Source organism: Dipodomys spectabilis, unplaced genomic scaffold, assembly GCF_019054845.1.
Source record: "Dipodomys spectabilis isolate Male_0828 unplaced genomic scaffold, ASM1905484v1 ptg000333l, whole genome shotgun sequence".
Classification (NCBI taxonomy): domain Eukaryota; kingdom Metazoa; phylum Chordata; class Mammalia; order Rodentia; family Heteromyidae; genus Dipodomys; species Dipodomys spectabilis.
Window position 1 is genome coordinate 1,382,813 of NW_024871010.1, and position 9,654 is coordinate 1,392,466.

The 9,654-nt window shown below is 56.8% G+C and overlaps 1 pseudogene; it reads right to left on the reverse strand.

Annotated features, from left to right (window-relative positions):
• Positions 1-1,208: 1,208 nt before the first annotated feature.
• On the reverse strand, positions 1,209-9,031 carry LOC122095050 (annotated as a pseudogene).
• Between the last annotated feature and the right edge of the window lie 623 nt (positions 9,032-9,654).

Consider the following 9,654-nt stretch of genomic DNA (forward strand, 5'->3'; position numbering starts at 1 on the left):
AATGGAAGGTGGGAGTAGTCCTATACCCTAGCAATGACCGGAAATGACCTGAAATGGAAGGTGGGACTAGTCCTCTACCCTAGCAACGACCAGAAGTGGCCTGAAATGGAAGGCAGGACCAGCCCTGTATCCTAGCATCAACCGGAAATGACCTGAAATGGAAGGCAGGACCAGTGCCCGGCTTCTGACCCCGGTGACCCCTGACCCTGCCGTGCGGTGCGGTGCTCACGAGGTTTTATTGTGTGAGAAGTTAGAGGACATAGGCCCGGATGTGAGAGGGCCCCGGATGGGAGGCTGGGGAAAGGCCCCGGATGGGAGGCCCAAGGTGGAGGTCCAGGATGAGAGGCTCAGGATGTGAGAGTCCCCGGATGTGGGAATCCCTGGGTCTGAGAATCCCCAGATGTGAGACTCTCTGAATGTGAAAATCCCCAGATGTAAGAGTTCCCCAGATGTGAGAATCCCCGCATGTGAGAGTCTCTGGATGTAAAAGTCCCTGGATGTGACAATCCCTGGATGTAGGAATCTCTAGATGTGGGAATCCCCGGATGTGAGAATCCCCGGCTGTGGGAATCCCCAGATGTGAGAATCCCTGGATGCGATAATCCCCAGATGTGGGAATCCCCGGATGTGAGTTTCTGGATGTGAGATTTCCCCAGATGTGGGAATTCCCTGGTCTGAGAATCCCCGGATGTGGGAATCCCTGGATATGAGAATCCCCGCATGTGGGAATCTCTGGATGTGAGAATTTCTGGATGTGAGAATCCCCGGATGTGAGAATCTCTGGATGTGAGAGTCTGTATGTAGGAATCCCCGGATGTGAAAGTCTCTGGATATGAGAATCCCCGGATGTAAAAGTCCCCGGATGTGAGAGTCTCTGGTTGTGAGACTCCCCGGGTCTAAAAGTCCCCGGATGTGGGATTCCCCGGATGTGTAAATACATCCCCGGGAATTCCCGGATGTGTCACCAGAAGTGAGAATCCCCAGATGTGAGAATCCCCGGATGTAGGAATCCCTGGATGTGAGAATCTCCGGATGTAGGAATCCCTGGATGTGAGAGTCTGTATGTGGGAATCCCCGGATGTGGGAATCTCTGTATTTGAGTATACCTGGATGTTTAATACCCGGATGTGAGTCCCCGGATGTGAGAAGGCGCAGGCCAGGATCTGCCATAGCCCCAGGGAAGTTGGGGGTTGGGGGTCGGGTCAGGGTCAGAAGTCGGGGATCAGGTGGTCGCAGGCACAGAGCGGTCTGGGCGCGCAGCAGTGCTGCAGGCACGGGCTCCAGGTGTTGTGTGCAGGGGCAAGGGGCGGGGCCATGAGGGGGTGGCGCGTGCGCAGCATCCGGGCCACCGCGGCCTCCACGCGTCTGCGCGTCGCCATCGGGCCCTGCAGCGGGCAGGTCTCCCCCGGGTCCGCCGTCAGGTCAAAGAGCAGTGGCCGCAGGTGGCGGGTCATTCGCCGCCCCAAGCAGGCACAGGCAGGGAAACCGAGGCAGGTGCCCGAGCCCGGCGAGTCGGAGCGCGGAGTGGCGAAGTGCAGCTTCCACACCGTGCGGCCTGCGGGGGGTGGGGGGAGAAAGGAGTAACATCCAGGGCCTCACATCCGGGGATTCCCATCCGGGAATTCACATTCAGAACATCACATCCAGGGATTCACATCCGGGCATTCACATGCAAGACCTTACATCTGGGGATTCCCATCCAGGACTTCACATCTGGGTATTCACATCCGGGGATTCCCATCTCGGACCTCACTTCCGGGAATTCACATCCGGGACCTCACATCCAGAACCTTACATCCGGGGCTTCACATCCGGGGATTCACATCTGGGGCTTCACATCCGGGGATTCACATCCGGGGCCCCACATCCGTGCATTCACATGTGGGACCTCACATCCGGGGACTCACATCCATGGCCTCACATCCGGGGATTCTCATCTGGGACCTCACATCCAGGGATTCCCATTTGGGACCTCACATCCGGGGCCTCACATCCGGGGATTCCCATCTCATGTCTTCCATCCAGGTCCTCACATCCCAGGATTCCCACATCCGGGGCCTCACATCCAGGGATTCTCATCCAGTACCTCACATCCGGGAATTCCCATCGGGGACTTCACATCCGGAACCTTACATCCGGGGATTCCCATCTCATGCCTTCCATCCAGGTCCTCATATCCCAGGATTCCCACATCCGGGGATTCCCACCTCCAGGTCTCCCACCCCCAGGCCTTGCATCCGGGTCCCTGCACGCATGCATGCAGCTCCCTCCCCCGCCCCGGGGCCCAGCGGAGGTCAAGGCACTCACTTGGGTGGTCGAACCAGCGCACGGCGTGCAGCCGGGCCTCGCAGTAGTGCAGCAGGAAGTCGTGGCCTGCGGCCAGCGCCGTCCCCAGCAGCGCGGGCATCAGGTCCCGGCCTTCCACCTCCCTGCGGGACCTGGATGTGCAGGCTTCTGAGCACTCAGAGACCCAGATGTGCAGGCCAGAGCCCCCAGAGACCCGGATGTGCATGCCAGAGATCCCAGAGACCTGGATGTCAAGGCTTGAGCTTTTAGAGACCCGGATGTGCAGGCTTCTGAGCCCTCAGAGACCTGGATGTGCAGGCTTCTGAGGCCTTCAAGACCCATATGTCCAGGCTCCTGAACACTCAGAGACCCAGATGTGCAGGCTTCTGAGCGCTCAGAGGCCCAGGTGTGCAGGCCAGAAATCCCAGAGACCCGGATGTCCAGGTTTCTGAGCCCCCAGAGACCCGGATGTGCAGGCCTGAGATCCCAGAGACCCAGATGTGCAGGCTTCTGAGCCCTCAGAGACCCAGATGTGCAGGCCTGAGCCCTCAGAGACCCGGATGTCCAGGCCTGAGACCTGGGCCTAGGTACTCAGAGACCTGGATGTGCAGCCCTGATGCCTTAGAGACCCGGATATGAAGGCCTGAGTCCTCAGAGACCCAGATGTCTAGGCTTCTGAGTGCTCAGAGGCCCAGATTTGCAGGCCTGAGCCCTTAGTTACCCGGATGTAAAGGCTCCTGCGCCCCCAGAGACCCGGATGTGCAGGTCTGAGCCCTCAGAGACCCGGATGTGCAGGCTTCTGAGCAACCAGAGACCCGGATGTGCAGGCCTCAGCCTCCCCCGCTCGGGATCCCCGAGGCCCCGGATGACCCCCCTTCTCCTCCACCCCGTGGGGACGCAGGCCGGCGAACTCCTACCTGTCTGCCGGAACCCAGCCCCCGGCCAGGCGCACCACGGTGGGGAACAGGTCCATGAGGCTGGTGGGCTCAGGCATCAGGCGCCCTGCGGGCAGTGTCCCGGGCCTGCGCACCAGCCCAGGGACCCGGATGCCGCCCTCCCAGCCGCCCATGCCTTTGCCACCTGCAAGGGAGGGCGAAGGGCAAAGGTCAAGGGGCGGGGTCGGGCCGCTTGGGAGGCCCCGCCCACCCTGCCTCAGTTTTCCCCTCGCCTCGGTGAATGCCGTTGGAACCCCCGAGGCGGGCACCCCAGCCGGGGCCTCCAGCGAGGCACTGTGGTCCGACGTGAAGTAGACGAGGGTACGGCGCCCCAGCCCCGCACCGTCCAGCGCTGAAAGCAGTCGCCCTGCGGGGGGGGAAATGGGTCCGTGCCTCAGTTTACCCCCAGCATCCACCGTGCCTCGGTTTGCCCCCAACATGCACCGTGCCTCAGTTTACCCAACATGCATTGTGACTCAGTTTACAAATTTCCATCGTGCTTCAGTTTATCCCCAATGCCCAGTGACTCAGTTTACCAAACAGGCACCGGGCCTCAGTTTACCCAAATGCACCGTGCCTCAGTTTACCCCCGACATGCACTGTGCCTCAGTTTACCCAAATGCACTTTGCCTCAGTTTACCCAAGTGCACCGTGCCTCAGTTTTCCCTAAACATTCACGGTGCCTCAGATTACCCCTATATTTGGGCCTCAGTTTACCCAAGTGCACCGTGCCTAAATTTACCCAAATGCACCGTGCCTCAGTTTACCCCCATCCCAGTGCCTCAGTTTACTCAACCCACTCACCTCGTCCCCGTGCCTCAGTTTACCCAACATGCACCATGCCTCAGTTTGCCAAACATGCCCAGTGACTCAGTTTACCCAAATACACCGTGCCTCAGTTTACCCCAATACCCAGTGACTCAGTTTACACAACATGCACCGTCCCTCAGTTTACCCCTATATGCGGGCCTCAGTTTACCCACATCCACCGTACCTCAGTTTACCCAAATGCACCGTGCCTCAGTTCACCCTGAACATGCACCGTGCTTCAGTTTACCCAACATGCACCGTGCCTCAGTTTACCCAAGTGCACCTTGCCTCAGTTTACCCCCAACATGCCCAGTGACTCAGTTTACCCAAATGCACCGTGCCTCAGTTTACCCAAACCCCATGCCTCAGTTTATCCCCAACACACTGACCCTGTCCCCGTGCCTCAGTTTACACAAATGCACCGTGCCTCAGTTTACCCAAGTGCACCGTGCCTCAGTTTACCTCAATCCATTGACCCCGTTCCCATGCCTCAGTTTCCCCCATCCCGCTCACCCCATCTCTGTGCCTCAGTTTCCCCCAACCCACTCACCCCACCCCCGTGCCTCAGTTTCCCCCATCCCAAGCACCGTGCCTCAGTTCCTGCCACCCCGCACTCACCCACCATCCAGTCGAGCTCCTCCACGTTGTCGCCGTGAGCGCCGTGTGCGCTGCGGCCCTGGAAGGCAGGTGAGGTGACCAGCGGGACGTGGACGTGGAGGAAGGAGACGAGAAGGAGGAAGGGGCGGGCCTGGTGCCTGCGGACCCATGTCAGACCCCGCCCCCATCATCAATAACCTCACCAATAACCGACCTGATCAGGTATTGCCAATAATCGATCAGATGATCGATAATTGATCCTGATCTGATCAGATATTACCAATAATCGATCCTGATCTGATCGATAATACCAATAATCAATAGTGATCTGATCAAAAATACCAATAATCGATCGTGATCCAATCAGTTATTACCAATAATCCAACAGATCTGATCAGTTATTACCAATAATCAAACATCTGATCGATATGACCAATAATAGAACATGAGCTGATCAGATATTACTAATAATCGAACAGGATCTGATCAATAATACCAATATTCGATTGTGATGTGATCGATAATACCAATAATCGAACATCATCTGATTGATAATACCAATAATTGAACATGAGCTGATCAGTTATTACCAATAATCGAACATCATCTGATCAGTTATTACCAATAATCGATCATGATCTGATCAATACTACCAATAATCGAGGTCTACCAGATGTCTCTACAGATCTACTAGATGGAACATCCGGGGACCTGAGGTCTACCAGATGTCTATAGAGATCTACTGGATATACATCTGGGGATCTGAGGTCTACCAGATATCTCTGCAGATCTACTGATGGAACATCCGGGAACCTGAGGTCTACCAGATGTCTATAGAGATGTACTAGATGTAACATTCAGGAATTTGAGGTCTACCAGAGGATTTGAGGTTGACAGTTGACTATAGAGATCTACTGGATATACATCTGGGCACCTGAGGTCTACCAGTTGACTATAGAGATCTAGTAGATGTACATCTGGGGATCTGAGGTCTACCAGATGTCTATAGAGATCTACTGATGGAACATCCGGGGATTTGAGATTGACCAGTTGACTATAGAGATCTACTGGATGTACATCCGGGGATCTGAGGTTTACCAGATGCCTATAGAGATCTCCTAGTGGAACATTTGGGGATTTGAGGTTGATAGTTGACTATAGAGATCTACTGGATGTACATCCGGGGATCTAAGGTCTACCAGTTGACTATAGAGATCTAGTAGATGGCATCTGTCCCCCTCCCCGACCCCAGGCTGACCTGTGGATGAAGGCCTCAGCCTCCTGCAAGAAGAGCCCCACACTGGCCTCAAACCTCAGAGGCTGCTGGACGACCTGGTGATCCCTTATCAGGAAGCAGTCGGCATGGACGATGAAGACACCCAGGAGGCGGGAGGTGCAGGCCAGGAGCAAGGCCCCACATACAGGGCCCAGCACCCAGGGCACCCAGCGCAGGCCCAGCAGGCCCGTGAGCTTCCCAGAGTCCAGGCAGAGCAGGGAAAGCAGCAGCAGCTGCGCCCCCAGGTCCAGGGGCCCTTGCAGACGCGCTCGCTTCTCCGAGGGCTCTGCTTGCAAGCAGTCCCCCATCAGGGTGAAGGGGACCCCGAAGAAGGAGTCAAACCCGTGGTTCAGGGGGTGGTGGCAGTGGTCAGTGGGGGACTCACAGTTGAGGCCCAGGTGCCATTTGCCTGGAGGGGAAGAGACGGATGGATGAGTGAATGGATGGGTGGATGGGTACATGGATGGGTGGATGGATGGGTGGATGGATGGGTGGGTGGATGGTTGGGTGGGTGGATGGATGGATGGATGGATGGGTGGATGGATGGATGGATGGATGGGTGGGTGGATGGATGGATGGATGAATAGGGGAATGGGTGGATGGATGGATGGCTGGATGGATGGATGCACAGTGGATGGATGGATGGGTGGATGGGTGGATGGATGGATGGATGGATGGGTGGGTGGATGGATGGATGGATGGGTGGACGGGTGGATGGATGGATGGATGGGTGGATGGGTGGATGGATGGATGGATGGATGAATGGATGGATGGGTGGATGGATAGATGGATGGGTGGATGGATGGGGGATGGGTGGATGGATGGATGGGTGGATGGATGGATGGATGGATGGATGAATGGATGGATGGGTGGATGGATAGATGGATGGGTGGATGGATGGGGGATGGGTGGATGGATGGATGGGTGGGTGGATGACTTCTCTCTTACCTATGAGGCCGGTGGTGTATCCCTGCTCCTGCAGGATCTTGGCGAAGGTGATCTCGGAGGTGGGCAGCCCGCCCGACACGGCTGCCCACTGCAGCACGCGCGCCCCTTTGGTGGTCACCATGCCTTTCAAGAGAGAGGAGAATTACCCTAGGTCAGTGATGATGGCGTCCCGGGTCAGGAGGGGGCATCTAACACCTTCAGGGGGAAGGCCTGCTGTGTCTGGGATAGCCTGGGACCTGCCCACCCGGGGTGGAAAGGACCCCAGCCCTGGGAGCCCCGGGGGAAACCAATATGGCATCACTTCCGGTTTCCTGGCGTTTCAGGGGGGAAGTCCCAGAGTCTCAGGAATTTGAACCTGAGATCCTCAGAGTAGTCCTCCCCTCCCTCTAGTGGACCTCAGTGCCCTAGATGTTGAGCCTCAGTTCCCTGGATGTTGGACCTCAGGTCCCCGGATGTTTGATGTTAGTATCCCAGATGTTGGCCCTCAGATCCCCGGATGATGGAGTTCAGTGCCCTGTATGGTGGATATCAGGACCCCAGATGTTGGACTTCAGTTACCCGGATGTTGTAGCTCAGTTCCCTGGATGTTGGGTCTTACAACCCCGGATATTGGAGCTTAGATTCGGGTATGTAGGCCCTCAGATCCCCAGATGTTGGAGCTCTGTTCCCCGGATGTTGGGGCTCAGGTTCCCGGATGTTGGATCTTAGTACCCCGGATGGTGGATGTCAGGTCCTCGGATCTTGGAGTTCAGTTCCCAGAATGTTAGGCCTCAGATCCCCGGATGTTGGATCTTAGTACAATGGATGTTAGAGATAAGGTTCCCGGATATTAGAGTTCAGTGCCCCGGATGTTTGTGCTCAGATCCCCGGATGTTGGATCTTAGTAACCCGGATGTCAGAGATGAAGTCCCTGGATGTTAGAGCTCAGTGCCCCGGATGTTGGTGCTCAGTTCCCCGGATGTTGGGCTTTAGATCCCCGGATGTTGGGTCTCAGATCCCCAGATGTTGAATATCAGGTCCACGGATGTTGGATCTTAGTATGCCAGATGTTGGCTCTCAGATCCCCGGATGTCCTGCCCCCACCTCCCCCCCCACCGCTCCCTCCGTTCCCCAGATGTCCCACCCCCCCATACCAACCCAGGTGCACAGGGTAGCGTCCCGTCAGGAAGGCCGCACGGCTCGGGCTGCAGACAGACGCTGCCGCCAGGTGCTGGGTCAGCCACACGCCGTCCCGGGCCAGGCCGTCCAGGTGCGGGGTGCTGTGGGGGGAGAGGGAAACTGAGTCACAGCCAAGAACATACGGGGACCTGGGGTCTAACATCTGGGGATCTAATGCCCAACATCCCAGGAGCTGAACTCCAACATCCGGGGCCCTGAGATCCCACATCCGGGGATCTAAGATCCAACATCCGGGGACCTGAGATCCCACATCTGGGATACTAAGATCCAACCTCTGGGGACCTGAGGTCCAACATCCGGGGATCTAAGATCCAACATCTGGGGCCCTGAGATCCCACATCCAGGGTACTAAGATCTATATCTGTGGACTGGGCTCCTACATCCGGGGATCTAAGGCCCAACATCCGGGGACCTGAGGGCCTACATCCGGGCAACTAAGATCCAACCTCTGGGACCTGAGCTCAAACATCCGGGTACCTGGTCTCCAACATCTGGGACACTAAGATCCAACATCCAGGGATCTGATATCCAACATCCGGGGGCCTGATCTCTAACATCTGGGGTACTAACATCTAACATCCGGGAACCTGATTTCCCACATCTGGGGTATACTAAGATTTAACATCTGAGGACCTGATCTCCAACATCCGGGGCACTAACATCCCGGGCACTAACATCCCACATCCAGGGATCTGATATCCAACATCCGGGGACCTGATCTTCAACATCCAGGGAACTGAGATCTAACATCCTGGGAATTGAACTCCAACATCCGGGGACCTAACATCCAACATCCGGGGACCTGGGGTCCACTAGATGTCTATACAGTTCTCCTGGTGGAACATCCAGGGATCTGAGCTCCCACATCCGGGTAACTAAGGCCCTACATCCGGATCTCCCCCTCTGCTCACCGCAGGCTGCGGTTCCCGAAGCTGCCCAGGTCGCCCAGGCCCAGGTCGTCGGCCAAGAGCAGCAGGAAGTTGGGGCGCGAGGGGGCAGGGCCTGCGCAGGGGCCAGGGGGGAGGAGGAGGAGGAGAAGAAGGAAGACAAGGGGTGGGGCTGTGCAGCTGCTGTGCTACCTGAGGAGGAGAGAGAGGATGGGTGGATGGATGGGTGGATGGATGGATGGATGGATAGGTGGATGGGTGGATGGATAGATGGATGGGTGAATGGATGGGTGGATGGATGGATGGTTGGATGGATGAGTGGATGGGTGGATGGGTGGATGGGTGGATGGATGGATGGGTGGGTGGGTGGATGGATGGATGGATGGATGGATGGATGGGTGGGTGGATGGATGGATGAATAGGGGAATGGGTGGATGGATGGATGGCTGGATGGATGGATGCACAGTGGATGGATGGATGGGTGGGTGGGTGGATGGATGGATGGATGGATGGATGGATTTGTGGGTGTATGGATGGATGGATGGATGGATAGGTGGATGGGTGGATAGATGGATGGGTGGATGAATAGGTGGATGGGTGGATGGATGGATGGGTGGAGGGATGGGTGGATGGATGGATGGGTGGATGGGAGGAGGGATGGGAGGACTCCCCCTCCCTCCAGGCCCTCTCCTGACCAACATGGCGCCCAGGATCGCATCCTTCCCATGATGCTCCC